Source organism: Hordeum vulgare, chromosome 5H (assembly GCF_904849725.1).
Source record: "Hordeum vulgare subsp. vulgare chromosome 5H, MorexV3_pseudomolecules_assembly, whole genome shotgun sequence".
NCBI lineage: Eukaryota > Viridiplantae > Streptophyta > Magnoliopsida > Poales > Poaceae > Hordeum > Hordeum vulgare.
Genome location: NC_058522.1, coordinates 97076064 through 97099636, shown reverse-complemented (window position 1 = coordinate 97099636; position 23573 = coordinate 97076064).

Sequence of the window (23573 nt, the reverse complement as noted above, 5' to 3'; positions counted from 1 at the left end):
TAGTTTGTTGATCCTCGAAGAAACAGAACTGTGTGTTTCTTTCCACTGCTAAAGCTGAGTACATTGTTGCTGGTTCATGCTATGCTCAACTACTATGGATGAAGCAAACCCTCAAGGACTATGGCATCAATGCGAAGAATGTACCACTCCACTACGACAATGAGAGTGCGATCAAGATTTCATACAACCCAGTACAACACTCAAAGAACAAGCACGTCCAGATTCGTCATCATTTTCTTCATAGTCGTGTACTCAAGGGCAACATCTTCCTCGACCACGTGAAGACTGAAGAACAACTGGCAGATATCTTCACTAAGCCCTTGCATGACAAGAGATTTTGCAAGTTGTGGTGTGAGCTAAATATCCTAGAATCTTCGAATGTTTTATAAAAAGGCACACATCCTAACTCTAATGAAACATTGATGACTTAGATGTGCAACACACGAAGTAATGTTATTGTTCAATCAATGGAGAATAACCTTCTAAGTGTGAAGAAACCAATGAAGAATTTGATTCTCAGGGTCCTACGACAATTGCATGTGGTGCGTGTAATCATCATTCTTACACGGCGGGCAAACACCACCAACCCAAGTTGAATTTCTTCAAAACTGTGACTTTTTCAAATTCTTCAAAATTTCAAAGTCTTCAAATTTACTAATTCCTCAAGTTTTGCAAATTCTTCAAAAAGTTCAAATTCTTCAAACTTTTCAACATGTGTTCTTCATTGTCTATGTAAATATATATGAGCTTTCAAAGTCCTCAACAACATTCACTTATTGCTAAGTCTTCAAGTTTTCCTCTAAGTGAATGTGATCGGACCATTTTACCCTCTATGCTAAGCTCAACCTAGTCTGTTCTCAAATTCTTCATATGCATTCTTTTTGAAAATCGTTCAAAGTACTCACTAAGTCCTTGTCAGCTGAAGAATTTGCGAACAAAGTCCTCAATTTTTTTTAAATAAAATATTTCGGCCATTGCCGCTCAAACCGCACCAACGACCCACGATTGGATAAGAACAATCTCAACTAAATCCACCGCTTAATGTGCGAGTAACACGTGTCGAGCTGAGAGGAAAGGTCAGGGGCAGTTTGGTCCTAAAGTTTCACGCCGGACCGTTTGCACCTGAGCTATAAATACCCCTCACTTCCCCCTGAGTAAAACTTATTCCTCTCGCTCCAATCTCGTCGCTCAAACTCTAACCTAGCACCGCCGCTGGAAATCCTCATCTCCGGTGAGGAAAAGCTTCGCTACGTCGACCTCCCCGCCACCGAACTCACGCCGACCATGGAAATCTTCCTTGCGCTGCTGCCGTAGCTAACTTCACCCACCGAGTTAGGGCGTTGAAGATGAAACATGATGAACTTCTCTCCCACTCCCTCCTGTTCGTCATGTTCTTCGACAAGGGTAACTTAGAATTCATTTTTACTGCCTTTGTAGGTGTTTGATTTCTCATAAAATCCGCAAAACATGTTACTCCTCGACAAATTCATCATACATACACTTCTCTGCTTAGTTCACTTGATGAATTTCTCTAAGTATTGTTATTCTTCAAACGATTCCACAATTGTGTGAAGTTTTGTATCTACACAACTCTCGAACCAAGGTCAAGAACACTTAGTGAAATTGCTCAAGACACGTTATGGGTCAAATTCCTGACCTAAATTTTACTTTTGGAAATCTTCTGAGAACACATATGACCTCTACAAATTCCTCACACCTATACTCTATTCACGGGTACAAAATGCCTCCTGATATATCACTAGGTTCTCATCAACTTAATCATTTGCAGCGTTTCTTGAAGAAAATTTGCATACCTAAGCAGATTCCTCAAGAGTTGAAGTTCCTCATCATATTTCTCAACTCAGGAAAATGGCTAAGGAAAAGAAACAACACAAGGGTGGGAAGAAGCCTGGGTCCAATGCAGCTTTTGAAATCCCTCAAGAAATATCTGATGAATACTACACACCTGACAAGAAAAAAATGGGAAAGAGACAAAAGAAAACCGCAAAACGCGCTTGGAAAAAATTGAAATGAGATGGGCGAGGGAATGGAAGGAATACACGTATGTGACTTCTAAATACATGAAGAAATTCTCCCTAAAGCGTCCTGGCCAAAGACCTCCTGTGGCGATCAACAAATGGCTGATCCCACAAGTCTCGCCACAATTGAAGACTTTCCTGATGAAAAGGCAATGTATGTGGCTAAATTGCACAAAGTTGCAAAACGAGCCGTGAAGAAATTCAATGAGGACTCTGATGTCGCAGCTGTTGTTACCTCCTCCTCTACTGCTAAGGCCTCGGGCACTGGACCAGCTCCTAAGCAAGTTATGATGAAGAAATCAGCTATCAAGCCCAAATCCTCAACACACAGTCCTCACAGCAGAATCCTCAGTCAGCTCCAATGTGGCTGCAAAGTCTTCAACTACCACAAAGTCCTCACTGCCAATGCAACCACATACAAGCCAGTGTCTAGCTTGGACCTGACTTCCCTTAGGACTATCTGCTTCTAGATGTGCACATAATTCTTCAAGCAGAACCTTGAAGAAAAACATGACTGCTGGGAGAGGAAAAAGGCCCAGCCCAAGCAAAGTGGTCTTCAATGTTCCCTGTGGATCAGAGGAAGATGAAGCAGATGATGAAGAATTGGCTGCCATCATAAGAAATAAGCAAGAAAGAGTTGCAGAGGCAAAGGCACCAACATTCCCCTCATGTTGGATCCAAAGGTGGTATTAGACTTCATTGATCTATGGTATACAAATCCTCAAACACCTATTGATGACTTCAAGCTTCCACAAGGACCGAGTCATATGCTGACTGCCTTCATAAATGAAGAAAAAAGGAAGGCCTGGTAGGCCAAACAAGCTCAAAAGGCACAGACTCAGAAAGATAAGTTTTTGCAAAAAAAATATTCATTCTTTGACCCCTGAGCAGCTCAAACTAAGATAAAACCTGAGTGAAGAATACAGTCGCCTTCATGCGGACTGGAGGTAGACAAAGTCAGACTCGTTAATGTCTGTGCACAAGACATCTTCGAGTATAACAAAAGGGTGGCAGCCACAACGCAACCACAAGTTCCTCAAGCCAGCTACATTATTGAACTACTTGATGACTCTGATGAAGAACATGCACCTCATGAACCTGCCAGGCCAGACGAAGAAATTGTTGCGCCTAAAGAAACTGTTGCTGCAAGGTCGATTGCATTAGCCATGCATGAAGAATCTGCTCTGACACGAAAGTCTTCAAAGATGAAGAAAGTGAAACTTCCTTCTGCATCAAAACTGAAGAAACCCAAGGCTGCTAAAAAGGAAGCAACAAAAAAGAGAAAGCCCTGAGCAAGTTCAGAGTCGTCTCAAGCAAAACGCTTAGCACTTTGACCAGTTCTCAACTAACCCAATTGATGTCACTCCAATCAACACTACATCTTCTTATGTGATGGTGCCTTTGGTGTCGAACATGTCATCCTAGAAGGGGATGAAGAAATGGAAGAAACATGATCTGTTTCTTCCACAGTGCAGCTCGTTGAAGAAATTGAAGCTGAACCGCAACCTTCAATTCCTCAAGCCTCATCTCCCTAGCCCTAGCAAAGAACATAAATGGGAGATGAAGAAATGGACATTGGCAGCACAATGCGAGTCATCAATGATGAATATTGGGAAGAAGGTCATCCCAACTCCCCACTGGCCAAACCCTTAGTCCCCTGTAGTCGATCAAGAAATTCACACTCGGTCTAACGAAAGAAACTCTTCGAAGAAGTATGTCCCGGAGCAAGAATCAGCTGAATCAGCTGAAGAAAATGAGAAAAATGAGAAAACTGTTGCCCTAGAAATTGATGAATCTTCACTACATATTCCTCACATTGAAAAACCTATGGTTGAAGAAACTGCACCTACACAAGGTGAAGACACTGCTGCTGAACCACATGTTGCAAATCCTCACTAAGCATTGGTCGTGGCAGAAATTCCTCACGATGAGGATCTTTGAAGCCTCGTGGGTCGTCTTCATCCAAATCTTCAACCAAATCCTCTTTTGCCTTACACAAAAACACGAGAATTCCAGAAGGATAAATTCTTTGATGAACATCACTATTTTATCGACACAAATATTTTTTACTCTCCCAAAATTAGGCGCAAGAGATTCTAGACAACTACTCATCTGAATTACTATGGTGTTGTGCTCCTTGACAAGAACAAGCTCTTTTAGCATCAGCAAATTCCTCATGCAAACATGGAAGGATCCCCATGCTTCACACCAGTTCTGAATGTTCTTCATGATACTGGCTTATTGCCCTTCTGCACAGATATTTATGACTGGAATGAGGAGCTAATTCTTCCATTCTATGCCACATTGCATATCTGTGGTGAAGCAAAAGATATCAACTCCTCGGTCTTGGACTGGATGATAGAGAATTCTCATTATACTGCTCTTGCAACTGAATTACTTTGAGCTGTACGAGTCCCAATTTCATCAGATAAAGCTTGGTGTCTATATGATGAAAAAGAGCTACCAAATCACCTCATGCAAGTGCTCATGCAGCCTTTGGCTACTGGCATGCCAGCAAGGACCTAATTCCTCGTTAAGGAATCGCTATATGTGCCGAGGACATTCTACAGAATCTTGTCCAAAACCCTGAGTCCAATCAAGGCTCACAACTCTGAAGAAAAAGATGTTGTGGGAATCATGAAGAACTTTCTCTTTAACATCATTCGTGGGATTCCCATAAATCTTCCATGATTTCTTCATGAGGACTTTGGACAATCACCTCAGTTGTTTGCCTCCTCTTGTAGTCATCAAGAAATCTTTCGACAAGATTGATGTGGGATCTCGGCCCGTTGATGGCCAATGTCGTCATGCAACATCCTATTCCATGAATGACGACAGTACATGGGCCATTCTATCACATCTCAAGACACATGAAGAACTCGCTGAAATGGTGTTCGAGCAAGACTTTGATTGGTCTTAGCCGCCAAAGAAGAAATTCAAGAAAATTCTAGTTCCTCATCTGGTGGCAAGTTCATATTCCTCATCACGCACAACAGATGAAGCTGAAGATCTTGATGACACATCTGCCGGCCCAACAACGACGAACGACCCCAACAATGCTGGCACTCTACCTCCACCAACAAATTGATATTCTTTAGGAGCGTTAGACCTCATCCTTGTCCCTTTTCTTCACAATGACAAAGGGGGGGGGAATCTGAGTTAGTCTTCAAGCAGGTCTATCTAATGGGTTACTACAATTTTTGTTAAGTTACAACTCTTGTTCTTCCGATGTTTTTGATGTATGAGTTGTAAACTTAAGTCTCGTGGTGGTCGGACACTTTTCAAACATTTTTCTTCGCATGCTTATTCCTCATATTGATTAATGCACGCATGCTGAATTTCATCATACACCACTTTTCATCATGCATTTCAAATTCCTAATACTAGATGTTAAATGCGTGTATGAATTACAAGATATAAGGGAGATATCCATGGTATACATCCTCAATGTGCATTTGCAGTCCAAAGAAAATTCCTCAATATGCACATCTTGAGGGGGAGTTTCTCTAAATTTTGCAATGAAATTCCTCAAACTCCGTACTTACACTTCATATTTTTATCCACGTTGAAAACTTAACCTTTTTTTCATCAGTCACCAAAAAGAAGGAGATTGTAAGTGCATCTAGTGCCCCTTAGTGATTTTGGTAGATTGAAGACTTATAGGTTAAGATTCTAATATGTTTATGAGTGTACACAGGCTCTATAGTTTGAGTTACTCGAAGAATATCGAGCCCTAAAAATGATTGTCTTCGGGTGAGACTTCGGTAATTCCTCGAATACTTTCATAGCGAAGAAATGGTAATTCCTCGAAGACTTTGAAAATGAGGAATTTTGTGTATCCCGAAGAAATTGCTGTGAAGACTTTGAAGCGTGAAGATATACTTTTTTCTATTTCATTTTCCTCTTTCTTGAGTCATAGGAACACCGTACTATTAAAGGGGGTTGAGTTAATACTAAGGAATGATTTCCTCATGATTCTCAACTCAAACCTACACATATCAAATCCTTCAAGTGAGGAAAATGAGAGACATGAGGACTTTGGTGTATACTGAAGAAATTGCTCTGAGGACTTTGAAGTGTGAAGATTTACTTTTTCTGTTTCATTTTCCTCTTTCTTGAGTCATAGGAACACCATAATGTTAAAGGGGGTTGAGGTAATAGTCAGGAAAAGTTCCCTCATGATGCTCATCTCAAAGCCTACAAATACCTAATCCTTCGAGTGAAGTATTTGAAAATCTCTCACAGTTTAGTCAAAGTCTTTAGTGACAGAGACGAAGTTCTTCTGGTCCCTTAAGAAATTTCACTAACTGAGGAGTTAGGATTTCGCAAGTGTGAATTGCCTACGAGTGAGGAATATGAGAGACATGAGAAACTTTCATAGCTGAAAGATTCGACCGTTGCCGAGCCGCGTGCCACTTGTCCCCAACCTTATCCACATAATAGTCATATCATTGGGGCCATTAATGTCAAATCATGTCAGGATTGCTCCCAGGCTATTAGTAGCCGCCCCCACAACCACTAGGTGGTTGGCTTCACCGAGAGAAACTGACACATGTCATTTGAGAGCAATCTTTCACAAGGACTTTGAGCGAAAATCATCAGTGCGGAAAAACCCCAAACACCCAAAGAAAAACCGAAAACCTATTGTGATTGAGCATCACTGAAGAGATTGTTACTTTGTGGAACCAACACTTTTTACATTTGAGGAATATGCATCCTCCCGATTGTTAGGCGTCTCTAGTCTAGAGCATCCAGCGGTCAATTGTGGATTGTCGGGTGACCAAGTTTGTGAGGCTTTGGAAGTCTTCCCTGAAGCATTACCACGAGTGTTGGGCAAGGATTGTGTGTCCTTAGCTCAAGGAGCATACGATAAGGACTTAGTGTCCTCGGACTGTGTGTCATTTGGTTTAAATACCAAGCCACTCCAAACCAAACGTACGACTGTCACAACAGTTGGAACTGGATCACAAATCACTGTCTTCACCGAGTACCTAGTTCTATTTCCTCAACCTTTACATTTCCTCATTTGTATGTTGATGAAGTTGTTCGTACTGTTTGAAGAATTTGATTGAAGACTTTCAAAATTTCATCACCCCGAATTCTTCACTTCACTTCTTCTTCACCTACATATCCTGAACACGCTACTTGTGCAAACAAAATGTTTCAATTCATCATGAAGACTATGCTGTTGTTGTTTTTCTTGTTTGACTGAGTACTTAATCTGTTGCTCGCTGTTCGCTTCTAAGGAATTTACTTAGTGACGAATTTGTAAAAAATGCCTATTTAAACGCCCTCCAGTCGATATAACGCACTTTGAATTACACAAAAAGCTTTCTACTAAACATCCCCTAACTTTTATTTCCACGCTCTATATTATCTTGCAAAACAACAACTAACTTTTATTTACTTGCTCTTTATTACCTTGCAAAACCATCTATGACACCTACTAAGTACTTCTAGTTTCTTTCCCGCAAAGTAGTTTCATACTTGTTCTATGTAAAGTAAGCGTTAGCGTGCGTAGAGTTGTATCGGTGGTTGATATAACTTGAGAGAATATTAATTCTACCTTTAGATCCTCGTTGGGTTCGACACGCTTACATATCTAAAAGTCTACAAACGATCCCCTACACTTGATCGACCCCCCCCCCTCCGGCATGGCGCTAGAATAGAGTTTCATATGGCTTCCCGTCGGAACAGAGACTTATGGCGGTGTAAAAAGTGTTTCTGGACTCGCTCTGGTGTTTTCAGGGTAGATGAGAATTTATAAGCCAAAGAACGGAGTTGGGAGGGCCACGAGGTAGGCACAAGCCATCAGCCCCCCAGGTCGCGGCCTATTGGCTTGTCGACCTCTCGTGATGCCTCCAACCTTCTTACGATGCTCGTTGGTATTCTTTTGGTCCATAGAAAATCACCAATTTTTTAAGGTAAATTGAACTTCATTTGGTATAGAAAACCTGCAAAGTGAAAAACACACAGAAAACAACAACTAGCATTGGGCACTGTGTCAATAGGTTAGTTCTTAGAAATAATATAAATTGTTAAGTAAATACCCCAAAGGTATCCTAGAATGAGAATATACCAGCATGGAACAATAAAACATTATAGATATGTTGTTGACGTCTAAGCATCCCCAAGCTTAATTCCTCCTCATCCTCGAGTAGGTAAATGATAAAATGGAATTTTTGATGTGAGATGCTATCCATGACGTAACCTTATGCATGTATGCTCACTCAGAAAAGATGAATTAAAAAACAGTAACTTAGCAATACTTATAGGTATAAGCAACAAATCAATAAAAAAATTAAAGTATATGATCCTCAAAGATTGTTTCCCCCATCCATCTTTATTATATTAGCAAGGCATGGCTCCATGTTCACCACATTAATACAAATGTCAAGCACCACGGTGTCCAAGTTAGGCAATTGGATCGTACTTTTTCAATATGCATCAATTTTTAATTCTTCACGCAATAGATGAGCATGAAACATTGGTCATAGCATAAATGTGGAACAACATATGGTGGTAGGTTTTGAAGGGGTAAATGTGGAGAAGATAGTCTCACATCAACTAGGCGTATGAACAAGCTATGGAGATGCCCGTCGATAGATATCGCTGCGAGCGTAGGGACTACCATGCAAATAATGCACTAGAGCTATAGTTGTACGAAATCTCCACTAAAGCTAAGTGGGGTGTGCACCTAACTTGCTTTCTCATGAAGACCTCGGGTATTTTGGGAGCCTGTCATCACAATATACGAGCCAAGTTTATGAAAAACTGATTCCACTAGAATATGAATGATATAACATGAGACTCCCTATATGAAGAACAAGGTGCCACTTTGAGGCACAAGTGTGGTAAAGGATAGTACAAAAGTCCCTTCTCTCTTCTTCTCTCTTTTTTTTGGTGGGCTCATTTGGCCTCCCCCATTTTTATTTTCTCATTGGGACAATGCTTTAATAATGATTATCATCACACTTTTATTTACTTACAACTCAATATGAAAGCTGATAGGACTATATGACTATGAATGAATGCCTGTGGCAGCGTACCAGGATGTGCAAAGATCTAGCATGACATGTATCAAAAATATGAAGAACGGTGGCTTTGCCAGAATTACTATGCTAACTCTATAAGATCATGCAAAGAATTATGAGGATCAAGGAACTAGTCATGTGAAGTGACGATGGCATTTGCATGGCAATATATCTTGGAATGGCTATGGAAATGCCATTATAGGCAGGTAAGGTGGCTGTTTTGAGGAGGATATAAAAAAATTATGTGCAACAAAGCATGTCATGTCATAAGGTTTGTATGCACCGGCAAAAGCTGCAGCGATCCTCAAGGTGAGAACGGGCGATGCACATTACCGAACAGGCTAGCAAATATGAGGAGGTGAGAGTGCGTATGTCCATGATGTCACTTCAGTCATGAAGAAATCGTATACTTATCGCAAAATTTTGTTAGTTTTCTCACTAACAAAAGTACTGCTCGCATGCCCCGAGGGAGAGGGTTGGTAGGAATTAACCATCGCACGACTCCGATTCAAAACAACACAAGGATTTCAATGAGGAATAGAAATGCTCACGCATCATTGATACGTCTCCAACGTATGTGTAATTTATGAAGTATCCATGCCATGTTTATCACAATTTTATATCGTTTTGGTATTACTTGATTAGAACTAACCCGTATTAACGCTGTTTTCAGCAGAACTGTCGTGGTGTTATTTTTTGTGCCGAAATAAAAGTTCTCCAAATGCAACGAAAAGTTTTGACGATTTTTATATAAGGAAAGAGCCCTAGAAAGCTTCAAGGAAGGACCAGAAGATGCTCAGGGTGCCCACACAACACCGCCCCCCTTGGGCATGGGCTGATGATGTGTGGGCCCCTAAGGCCCCCCTTCGCGTGAAACCAACGCCAAAATTTCACATATATATAGAAACATCCGATGGATAACATAGAGCTCGGACTCCGCCGCCGCACACCTTTGTATCCTCTGAAAACCAATTTGGACCCTGTTCTAGCACCCAGCCGGAGGGGGGAATCATCACCGGAGGCCACCTTCATCATCCTGGCGGCCACCATGACAAGGAGGGAGTAGTCCACCCTCGAGGCTAGGGGTATGTACTAGTAGCTGTGTGTTTGATCTCTCTCTCTCTCTTTACAACGGTCTCCATGATCTTCGTGGAGATCCATTCGATGTAATGACTCTGTGTGGTGTGTTTGTTGGGTTCCGATGGATTGTGAGTTTATGATCAGATCTATCCTTGTTTTATTTGAGTTATCTGCTGATCTCTTTGATGCATGATTAAGTATAGCCTTGTATTTGTTATCCGAAGTTTTGGTTTGGTTTGGCCAACTAGATTAGATCTTCTTCCAATGGGAAGAGGTGCTCGGTAATGGGTTCGATCTTGAAGTGTTCAGTCCTACTGATAGAAGGGGAGTTGATACGCATGTGTTGTTTACCATTAAGGATAACAAGTTGGGATGAATTCTTATATGATTTTGTATTGACTACATTATGTCATCGTTCTTAATGCATTACTTCGTTCTTATGATCTTAATATACTAGATGCATGTTGGATAGAGGTTGATGTGTGAAGTAATAGTAGTAAATGCAGGCAGGAGTCAGTTTACTTGATTTAGATGTGATTCCTATATCATGATCATTGCCTTGGATAGCGTCATAATTATTTTATTTTCTATCAATTGCCCAACAGTAATTTGTTTACCCACCGTATGCTATTTTCTTGTCGTGAGATTCCACTAGTGAAAGTATGTATCCTAGGCCTCATTTTTTATCATTGCAATACCGTTTGTGCTCCGTTTCATTATTTACTACCTTGCTATTTTTTATTGTTCGCACTACAAAAACTCATATCTACTATCCATACTACATTTTTATCATCATCTCTTCGCCGAACTAGTGCACCGATACAATTTTCCATTGTATTGGGTGTGTTGGGTACACAAGGGATTTCTCGTATTTGATTGCAGGGTTGCTTGAGAGAGACTATCTTCATGCTACGCCTCCAATTCATTCATAAATCTTAGGTCATCCACTTGTGAGAAAAATGCTAATGTCCTACAAAACTCTGCGCTTGGAGGCCCAACACGTGTCTACAAGAACAAGTTGTGTAGTAGACATCAATCATCACCATGCCCTTTTAATTTTTTAGATGAACAAGAAGCTTAACATCTCTTGATATCGACATCTATCTGAATTAATAATAATGTACTCACACCTTTTTCATATCACCACATCAACCCACAATCTCTCTAGATGTGCTACATGATAGTTTTAATTATTAATGATTGAATATTCATTATTTTTTATCTAGTCTTATGACCCATGCAAATTACCGTCACTATTGGTTAAGATCTCAAACAAATATAAGTGAAGAATGAGAGCATAATATTTCTATGAAATCTACACGCCACCGTGCTCAAAAAGATATAAGTGAAATGCTAGAGAAACTGCTAAGCTCAATAGATATAAGTGAAGAGCATATAGTATTCTCACAAATTGTGGTGATGTGCTATCTCTCTCAAATAGGTGTGTCCAGAAAACAATGATTGTGGAAAACTGAAAGTAAAAGGAAACAAAAGCAAACGACGCTCCAAGCAAAGCTCATATCATGTGATGAATAAAAATATAGATCCAAGTAACATACTGATGGATTGAGACGAAAAAGCGGGGATGCCTTACGCTTAAGTCTTCATATAATATTACCTTGGGGTTCCTTGGGCATACCAAATATTACGCTTTTTCTGCTCCTCAATCCTTTGTCCATCGGGACAATACCTAAAACTTGTAAACTTCAATCACATAAAACTCAAGAAAACTTTGTGAGATCTGTTAGTATAAGCAACTTATAAAATACTTTCAGGTGCTGTTAGAAATTGATTCCTATTTTATTTTAGCATTAGGTATTTTATATTAACTCCTACATGCCTTATACCCCCTATACAATCCATATCATCATCAAAACAAGCAAACTATGCATGCAAAAAACATAATCTCACTGAAAGAGAACAATCTATAGTAATATGTAATGAACCTACAATTATATAACTCCAACAATTCTGAAAAATTATGAATGTGTCAGGAATTTATATATAAATACTTTTAAAAGTAGCTTAAAAAGCTATACCAGTAAAATCATAGAAATTGTTCACTCGACGTAAAAGTTTCTGTTTTTGCACCGTATCGATTCTACTCATCATGCAAATCATCCCAAAGGCTTTACTTGGAAAACACTAATTAAAACATAAAAAACAATGATTACATAGTAAATATTCATGTTATCACAAACTAACATAAAGTAAATAGCAAAAATAAGGGTAACTATTGGGTTGCCTCCCAACAAGCGCTATTGTTTTACGCCCCTAGTTAGGCATATTGCATAGTTTCAAGTGTGGTCATCTTTGTTCATAAGGGATGTAATCTCCTTCATGAACGTGTTTTACCTAGCACAAAGAACATCAAGCTTTGGTTCTATGGTATCAAGCCTTCTATTTCATAGCATGACATTCATGTGGATCTTGGAGATAGAGTTGAACACACCCCTAAAATTAGACTCCATACTAGTTATAGCCTCTTTGATTAGCTCAGTTTGGCGGTGGCACACTAGTATATCCCGTTCAATGGTTTATATTTTAGATTTCCCAAATACATTGTTCATCTTATCATAGGTGTCAAAATCATTGTTTCCATGGAAATAATTTATGAACATAGAATCCAAGACACGTCTATGGAAAAGAGATAAACCAACATAAAAACTTCTGAGAAGCAAATTAATATGACTCTTAGGATTACCTCTAGCTTGTATTGTTAGTAGTCTATCCCAAACTTCCATGAGAGACTCGTCACCTACTTGCTTAAAATCCAAGTTTGGTGAACCCTCTCCAAAGTAAGGAGGAAGAGGCATATCCGTAGTGGAAGTAGCCATGGCGTCAGACAACTAAACTAGAGAGCAAAGATGCAATCTAGTGACAAGCTGAACAAGAAAAGTTAAATATTTTTGTATTTTTATTTCTTTGATGATATAAACTAAATATACCAGCAAATAAAAAAGAACATGTGCATGAAATTTTGTGTGGAGTTACTTGGTACTTGGTGACGATATTCCCCGGCAACGACACTAGAAATCATTCGTGATACTTGTGATCTGCGTTGGGATTTTAGTGAAGAGGAACAGGATATCGCAACACAAAGTCGGTACATATTTCTCACAGTTATGCAACCAAGGTTTATCGAACCAATAGGAATATCAACCACAACCATCCTCAGCGACTGCACACAAAAGAACAAATGATTTACACCCAACAGGAGCAATAGGGTTGTCAATCCTCTTGTCTTGTTATTTGGAAGCAAGTGAGGTGTATAGATAATTTTAGATAGTAAGATAAAATAGAAAGAAGTAAATAACAGCAAGGTAATGAAGGTTTTATCAATATTTTGTGAATATACCCGAGGTCCATTACTTTTCATAATGGCATCTCTCATGAAAAATAGCATACAGTGGGTAAACAAATTACTATTGGGCAATTGACAGAAAAGGGATAGTTATGTGATATTCACGGAAATGATCATGTGTATATAGGCATCACATCCATAAACAAATAGGCCGACTCCCACCTGCACCTATCACTATTACTCCACTCATCAACCGCTATCCAGCATGCACGGAGTATTAAGAAAAACAGAGTAATGCATGGAGAATGATGACATGATGTAGACAAAGTAAACTCAAGCAATGTGAATAAACCCCATCGTCTTAACTTTAGTAGAAGGAACACAAAGATGCATCTTGTCCCATTCTGTCACTGGGATATAGAAATTCGCTAAGTTGAAACTACCACAACGCACCTCTCTCACCGAATAAATATCGATCTAGTTGGCCAAACTACATCAATAGATCAAAGAGAATTATGAAGCTACCATAATCGTGCACATAAGAATCATATAAGTATTCAGTGGAGACTCAAATATTTATCATGAATAATCTGAACATAAACCCACAATTCATCGGATCCCAACAAACGCACCGCACAAAAAGAATTACGTTATATGGATCAAAGTGAAGATGCGATGACCATTGTATTGAAGTTCAAAGAGAGAGAGAGATTGCCATATAGGTACTAACTATGGACCCATAGATTTGTGGTGAACTACTCAGACATCATCGTGAGGGTGGCAATGTTGATGAAGAGGCCCTCTGTGATCGATCCCCCCTCCGACAGGGTGCCGAAATGGAGTTCCAGATGGCCTCCCGTCGGAACAGAGACTTGCGGTGGTGTAAAAAGTGTTTCGGAACTCCCTCTATTGTTTTGAGGGTATATGAAAATTTAAAAGCCAAAGAACGAAGTGAATAGGGCCACGAGGGAGGCCCAAGCCATCAGGGCATCCCCTGGTCATGCCATGTTGGCGTGTCGGCCCCTAGCGAGGCCTCCAGCCTTCTTCCGATGGTCCTTGGTCTTCTCTTGGTCCAGAAAAAATCTCCAAAAAGTTTCAAGTCAATTTGACTGCATTTGGTATAGAAAATCCGCAAAGTGAAAATAATGTAGAAAACAACAAGTGGCACTAGCACTAAGTCAGTGCTAAAAAAATTAAATTGGTAAATAAATACCCCAAAAGTATTCTAGAATTATAATATATCAGCATGGAACAATAAAAATTTATAGATACGTTGGATAGTATCACATGCCATGGGGTTTGGATGCATAGGCGATGTTCGCACCGATCCTCGAGGTGAGAATGGGCAATGCACGATACCGAAGAGGCTAGCAAAATATGAGGAGGTGAGATTTTGTATGTCCATGGTTTCACATTAGTCAAGAAGAACTCATATACCTATTGCAAAGTTTTATTAGTTTCATCACAAATCAAAGCACTACCGGCATACCCCGAGGGAGAGGGTTGGGAGGAGTTAACCATCGTGCGACTCCTACTCGAAACAACACTAGGATTTCAACAAGGAATAGAAATGCTCACACATCCGAACCATGCCTTTTTAATATTCAGATAAACAAGGAATTAACACCTTTTAATACTGCTACTTCTATGAATCAACAATGATGCACTCACACCTTTTTCATATTACCACATCAATATCATTAACCCACAATTTCTCTTTATGTGCTACATGATGGTTTTTATTATCATTCTTTGAATACTTATTATTTTTGGACTAGTTTATGACCCTTGAAAATTATCGGTACTGTTTATTAACTCCAAATTTTTTTTGATTAAAGAACGAAAGTTCAAATATTTCTATAAAACTACACGCCACCGTGCTAAAAATTATATAAGTGAAGTACTAGAGCAACTATTTAGCTCAAAAGATATAAGTGAAGCACAAAGAGTATTCTAACAAATCATGATAAATGTGTGTGTCTCTAAGGTTGGTGTGTTCAGAAAATAATAATCATGACAAACTAAAAATAAAAAGCAAACTAAAGCAAACGACACTTAAAGAAAAACTCATATCATGTGACGAATAAAAATGTAGCTCCGAGTGACATACCGATGGATTGAGATGGAAGAGGGGATGCCTTCCGTGGCATCTCCAAGCTCAGACCCTTGAGTCTTGCTAGAATATTACCTTGGTGGCCTTGGGCATCCCCAATCTTATCGCTCCTTATTCCGCTCCTTATTCAAAACATGGAAACTGCAATCACACAAAACTCAACAAAACTTTGTGCGATCCGTTAGTATAAGCAACATATCAAATACTTAGGTATTGTTGCAAATTTACTCATATTTCAGTATTGCATAATATGACTGTATTCTAACTTCTCTAGGAGTTATACCCCCTGATACAATCCATAACATCATCAAAACAAGCAAACTATGCAAGCACAAAAATATAATTTGTCTAAAACAGAAGAGTCTGTAGTGATCTTTAATGAACCTATACTTTTGTAACTACAAAAATTATGAATAATTAGGACAGTCTGAGGAATTTTTACGGCAATATTGTCTAAAGAATTCATCTTAAAAAGGCGTTCGAGTAATATCAGAGAAACTATGTACTGGACGTCGAAGTTTCTATTTTTGCATGGTATCAATTATATTTATCATACAAGTCATCCCAAAGACTTTACTTGCCACCAACACTAATTAGAAATAAAAACACAATCATTATAGAGGCAATTAGAATTTCATCACACCAAGACAGAAATAAATTATAACTATTGGGTTGTGTCCCAAGAAGCTCTATATTTTTAGCCATTAAAACAGGCTTCAGATAATAATGATGCTCACTTAAAAGAGAAGAATTGAAGCACGAAGAGGGCATCATAAATCATCGGATAAGCACATTTAAGTCAAACATGCTTCCTATGTGGGCAAGTATTTCCCTTGATTAAGAAACCAATGTTTATCAAACCAATAGCAATATCCATCATCAACCACCTTCAGCGGATGCACACAAAACAACAAACAACTTCCACCCAACGCAAGCAAGAGTGTTGCCAATCCCCTTCATCTTGTTGTTTGCAAGAAAATGAGGTGTGTACATAATTGTAGATGATTCTAACTTGGAAAATCAAATAAAAGACAAATAATAACAGCATGGAAATTATAAGTTTTATGAATATACAATTGAATAGACCCCGGGGCATAGTGTTCTCTAGTGGCATCTTGTCGGGACCCCGATCCTAAGCCATAGGAATCCAGCCTGGAACACATCGCATCCCTTTGCGATCTCACGCACGGTTAACCCCACGGCTACAGCCTTACCTTAGCTGGGACCGTTTGTGCCTTTTGAATCACGTATACAATTGTGTTGCTAGCAATCCAATGACAAAGAACCTGGATCGACATGTCTAGTCATAAACCAAAGTGGCAGTTCCGCACAGGGACAGGCATACATGACCCAGCAAAGCAGGTGTCGGTCACCAGAGAATGTAGACGAGTCGTAGCAAGCTACAAGGAGTCCATTATATCGCGTGACATTTCCCCAAAGGGGACAGACACAACAGCTAAGAAGGACACCCGCCGGTCAGCCAATGTGTCCGGAGCAGTAGCGAGCTACCATGGCTCGTTGGATCACAAAGGGGCATTTCCCTGTAAGGAGTGCTACTAAAGTTTACGGCTAGGTAATCGAACCCCATACATATCAAGTACGACACACGTATGCATGGCATACCGATATGTATAGATACATCGATCGCATCACAACATAACCATAAACATACAAGCTTTATTTAAGAGACTCGGAAGAGCCACACACATTATTACACAGTAAGGGTCTCACGACCCATCAAAGCATTCATTCAGTTACGAGCCAGCGGAAGTGATTAAACTGTCTAAGTACAGACAAGTGGCACATGGCCTGACTATACTAAAGACCCAACCTAGGTCCAGATCGTAGCTGGGACACAAGCTACTCGTTGTCGTCGATATCTAGGAAGAACCCTCCATTAGGGTCATTAGCAACCGCTGCAACAATTATTAAACAAACATGAGTAAGAAGGTACTTAGCAAGACTTTAGGATAACTATCTACTCATGCAATGTATCAATAAGGAATTGTGGGGTTTCATGCGGAAAGCCAGCATTTGACTCGTGGCTAGACAACTTGCATTTTTAAATAATTTTTGACAACTTGATTTCTCGCACACGAGTCCACTAACACCACAACAATACTCTATCGTGGAATCATTCCGTCTTCATGCGGAAATGCCATCCACGACACTCACGCTTAGCTTGACAATTTTAAGAGTAGCCATTGAAGTTATCTATGAACAACATATGTCTCCAAGTAGTCCATAATCACGGACGCGGCTATTCTAATAGATCATAACCCTGCAAGGGTGTACTTCGTCACACACGCTCTCGCCACTTATCGCCATGTGCATGTCATGCACCTCGGCAACCTTCAAGCGGAAGCCCAGCGAGGGAGTCGGCCACGACCGTTAACCACGCTAATACTTAGTCCAGGTCTATTGCCTATCCGAGGGTAACCCGCACGGAAGTCCGGCCGAGGTTTCCACCACGGCCCCAAAAGATGTGCGCAGGGTTCCTAAGCCCACCATCCGGGTGCCACTTGGTACACCGTGCCACTGCCTACCGCATCACAACCCACCTCTCAGGTCAGCACTATGCACGGCCTCCAGCATGACTATAAACACCAGAAACTACTTGCAACTCCTGGACCGAGTACTAAGCGATTAATAAGTCGAGCGGCGTCATATTTCAGGGCCCAGCATGTGGTAGTATCTTGTCTTGGATTACATACACGGAACTCAATTCCTAAGGATGGTTCCAATGAAACAACCCGCCATGTACTCCTACACAGCCTTTCACCGGTACCTTTACCAAATCAGGTTCAACACACAACCTTTACTTACTGAACATATTCTCACAATTCTGTTCATCTCCCAGATGACAGACCATACACAACTCTAAGCATAGCATGCATAGCAGGATAAGGCACATCATGGCTCAAGCAACTACTAGGTATGCTAGGTTGCAAGGTTCAGCTATTTACTGTGACAAGGATAGGTCATGCAAAGGAAGTGGGTTCAACTAACGTGGCAAACGCATTTGAAGCATTTGATCCTAATGCAATAAGTAAGTGCAGGAGCGAGAACATGGGATTTATCGGGATGATCAAAATGGTTGCTTGCCTTGTTGCTCAGAGGAGGGACAATATCCGTCAGTCGGATATTCGGTGGAATCTGGAGGAGCGGAGCCTACCGAAAAGAGTGACAACAATCAATAACAAGCATATGCAAAAAGATGATGCATGAGCATGGCATGAGGATGCAAAGTGGTATACTATTATAGCTAACATTTATTAGGTTTGAAGTTGATTTGAATCAAATTCAAATATCACTTCAAACGAGGTATTCTCGGATACCATTTTAATTGATTCGACCTGATGCTCAGATCAACTTGCTTTTAACATGCATGGAAATGACATGTTAGGTTGCTGGTTTGTGATTTGGACAATGTTCGATCATATCATTTGAAGTGGAATTTAAATAATTTCCAAATTCCATCTCCAAAGTATTTATAAGAGTTAACTTATTCATTAATCTATATGTTTGGGTTCAGTAACATTTTCAAACATGTTTGAAAATGATATATTCAGATTCCTTGAATTTTTCTGATACTTTTTCATATATAAATTATTTTCATTGGACTTACAGATTATTTTATATGATTTTTAGAAGTTTTCAGCATTTCCTGGAATTATTTAAAATCCTGAAATGCTTTTACTACATCAGCCATGCGTCCGCATGACCTCAACAGGTCAACTGACCTGGTTAAAGCCAAAACTGATGCGTGGGGTCCACATGTCAGTGTCACAGTTCGTTTAACAATGTTAATTTAACTTTAATTACTAAATTAGAGTCATTGGGGCCCACTGTCAGTGTGTCATTAGTCTAACTAGACTGGGGGGTTTAGTGTTAACGTAGCCTCGCCGGAGTCCCACCGGCGACGACCAAACCGACGGCGGCTTCTCACCGGAATCGGGCAAACGACAACGGTTTGACGTGCGGGGGCCACCAGGAGGTAGCCCTCGCTGGGTCGCACCCATTCCCGGGGGTTGAGGGTGAGGGAGTCGCCAAAGACGACGACGACAACGGCGGGGCGGTGGCCGGAGCTCGGTCAGCTCGGGCTCGTCGCCAGGGGGTGCGGGAGGAGGAAATGGGGTGGCTACGAGCCCGTGCGAGCTCCCTGAGCACGCTAGTGTGCTCAGCAGCGGCACTCGGGGGTGCTAGCCACGGGGCGCCATGGTCGGCGGCAACAGAGCTCGGGCTCCATGGCGGGAGGGAGATAGAGGAGGGGAAGAACGCTGGGGAATAGGGGAATGGAGTGAGTGGCTCACGGTGATTCATCTGAGGCTGAAGGCAGGGTCGGGGAGGACTGGGGGGCGACGAATCGGCGGCGACCGGACCTCATGGGAGAGAGAGATCCGAGAGGGGGGAAGAGAGGAAGAGAGGAGGAGATAAGGCAGAGGGGAGGAGGAGGAGACGAAGGTACGGGGGATCGCGCTGGCACTCTTGGAGGCCTCCAGCGGCGAGCAGGCAGGCAGGAGGTGGCCTGGGCTGGCCGCCGTGCCCATCTTCCCCTGTGCCTACTCGCAGGAGGAGGAAGATGACCACGGAGCCCCTCGTGGGCTGGGCCGGCGACAGATAGCAGGTATTTTTTTTCTCTTATTTCTTTTTCTGTTTTGGTTCTTTTCTCGTACTTAAGTTTAGAAATAGAATAAAAATTTTAGATTTTTTATAAAACCCTAAAAATAGATGTGGGTATATTTGGAATATTTCCATCCCCTGATAAAGTTTTCAACATTTTTGAAAACATAAAAGTTTTTGAATTCAAACTTAAACTTGAGTTCAGTGGCTTTTTGCGTTTAAACAAAATTCCAAATCTGTTTAAAAAATGGTTTTCTTCCCTGATTAATTGTTTTCAAGAATTATTAGAAAAGTTGAACTTTTCTTGAGGCCATTTTGGGTTCATTGATTTTGCCAAGTTTTTGAATTTCCTTTAATTGGGAAGTGGCTAGGTTTTTTTGAGTTTTGCTTCACCACTTGCTTTGACCTTGTTGCAATTTTCTTGGATGCAATGCAATGAAGATATGAGCACAAAGCTAAACCTTGGTTAGGGTTCGAGGGATGTGACAACTCACCCCCACTCAAAATAATCTCGTCCCGAGATTTAGAAGTCGTCGGGAATAGCGCGGGATACTCTTGTCGAAGACAATCCTCTCTTTCCCATGTTGCCTCTTTCTCAGAATGATTTGACCATTGAACTTTAAGAAACTTAATGTTCCGACGTCTAGTAGTACGCTCTGCTTGGTCGAGAATACGAACAGGGTATTCTCGATAAGAAAGGTTATCTTGGAGATCAAGCGTTTCGTGGTCCACTTCACGGATAGAATCCGAAAAGCAACGCCTGAGTTGCGAGACGTGGAAGACATCATGAACCTTGGAAAGATGCGGAGGAAGTTCCAACTGGTAGGCAACTTCTCCTCGTTTGGCAAGAATGCGAAAAGGACCAATGTAACGAGGAGCCAACTTGCCCTTGATACCGAATCGATGGGTACCCTTCAAAGGTGTAACCTGAAGGTAAGCCTTGTTGTCAACTTCAAAGGTCACAGCCTTATGATGACGATCATAATGGCTCTTTTGACGAGACTTGGCTGTTTTCAACTTTTCACGAATAAAGCGAACCTGCTCTTCTGCATCGTGGATCATATCCGGGCCAAAGAGTTGCCTCTCTCCGGTTTCTGACCAATTAAGAGGTGTTCGACATCTTCGTCCATAGAGAACTTCAAAAGGGGCTTGGCCCAAGCTTGATTGATAACTATTGTTATAAGCAAATTCGGCGAATGGAAGGCACTTCTCCCAATTCATACCGTACGATATAACGCAAGCTCGGAGCATATCCTCTAGGATTTGATTTACTCTTTCTACTTGACCACTTGATTGAGGATGGAAAGCAGTGCTAAAAGATAAGTGAGTTCCCATAGCATTCTGAAAACTTTCCCAGAATCGAGAAGTAAAGATACTTCCACGGTCTGAGTTAGTCTCCAGGGGAACACCATGAAGAGACACTATTCAAGAGATATATAACTCCGCTAGCTGGCTAGCTGTTATACTCTCACGAACTGGAAGAAAATGAGCTACTTTGGAAAGACGGTCGATGACGACAAAGATAGCATTATTTCCTTTCTTGGTCTTGGGAAATCCGGTAATTAAATCCATACTAACTTTATCCCATTTCCATTCAGGAATAGCTAAAGGTTGAATGGTGCCAGCAGGCCTTTGATGTTCTGCCTTAACTCAACGACAAACATCACAGTTAGCAACGAACTCAACAATTTCTCTCTTCATCCTAGTCCACCAGAACCTCTGGCATAGGTCCTGATACATCTTAGTACTACCGGGATGAATGGTGAGAGGAGAATCATGGGCCTCCTTAAGAATTAACTGCCTTAGATGTAGGTTCTTAGGAACCACTAGACGATTCTGGAAGAACACAACACCTTGATCATTCATGGAAAATTCTTTAGCGTTTCCGCTAATAATATTCTCCTTGATCTGTGATATACCCTTGGCACGCTTCTGGCCAGCTATAATTTGATCCCTCAGGGTAGGCTTCGCCACCAGGGTAGAAAGGAATCCTTGAGGAACAATATAGAGATTCAACTTCCTAAATTCCTCATAGAGATGTGGTTGACCTTGTTGTAACATCAAGTTGTTACAATAAGATTTACGACTTAGTGCATCAGCCATAACATTGGCCTTCCCCGGGGTGTTAGTTATCCCTAAGTCGTAATCCGAGATCAACTCAACCCGCCATCTTTGCCTGAGATTCAAATCCGGCTGGGTGAAGATATATTTCAGACTTTGGTGATCAGTGAATATTTTGCAACGATTACCCAGAAAGTAATGTCGCCACGTTTTTAGTGCATGGACCACAGCTGCAAGCTCAAGATCATGTGTGGGATAATTATCCTCATGTGGACGCAACTGTCGAGATGCGTATGCAATCACATGACGATCTTGCATGAGAATGCAATCTAATCCTTGTCGCGAGGCGTCGCAATAGATAACAAAGTCCTTCGAAAAATCTGGTGGTAGCAACACAGGTGCGGAAGTCAGGCGCCTTTTCAGTTCCTGAAAACTATGCTCACACTGTGGTGTCCACTCGAACTTTTTATCCTTCTTGAGGAGATCAGTTAGAGGCTTTGCAACCTTGGAGAAATTCTCGACAAAGCGGCGACAATAGCTCGCTAGACCAAGAAAACTCCTAACTTGCTTAAGCAATTCTGGTTGAGTCCAATCAAGGACGGCTTGAACTCTCTCGGGATTGACAGCAACACCCTTATGAGAGATTACGTGACCTAGATATGTCACTTCTGGTAACCAAAATTCACATTTTGAAAACTTGGCATAAAGGCGATGCTCTCGAAGTTTCGTCAATACCAGCCTTAGATGCTCGGCATGTTCTTGTTCGTTCTTCGAGTAGATGAGAATATCATCGAGGTATACCACGATGAATTTATCCAAATACTCCATGAAGATTGAATTCATCAAACGAGAGAAGGTGGATGGAGCATTGGTTAAACCGAAGGACATGACGGTGTACTCGTATTGGCCATAACGAGTAACAAAAGCCGTTTTTGGAATGTCCCCGTTCTTGATCTTTATTTGATGGTAACCCAACGTCAAATCCATTTTTGAGAAGACTTAGGAACCAACGAGCTGATCATACAGGTCTTTGATCCTAGGGAGCGGATACTTGTTCATTATGGTGGCCAGATTAATTGGTCGGTAATCTAAAACCATCCGATCCGTTCTGTCTTTCTTCTTGACGAAGAGGACGGGGCAAGCCCAAGGAGAAGAGCTAGGACGAATGAAACCTTTATTCAAGGCCTCATCTAGTTGCTTCTTAAGTTCGGCTAGCTCCAGGGGTGCCATCTTATATGGTCTTCTGGCTATTGGAACAGTTCCCGGAACAAGATCTATTACGAACTCTACATCTCTGTCAGGTGGAATTCCTGGCAGCT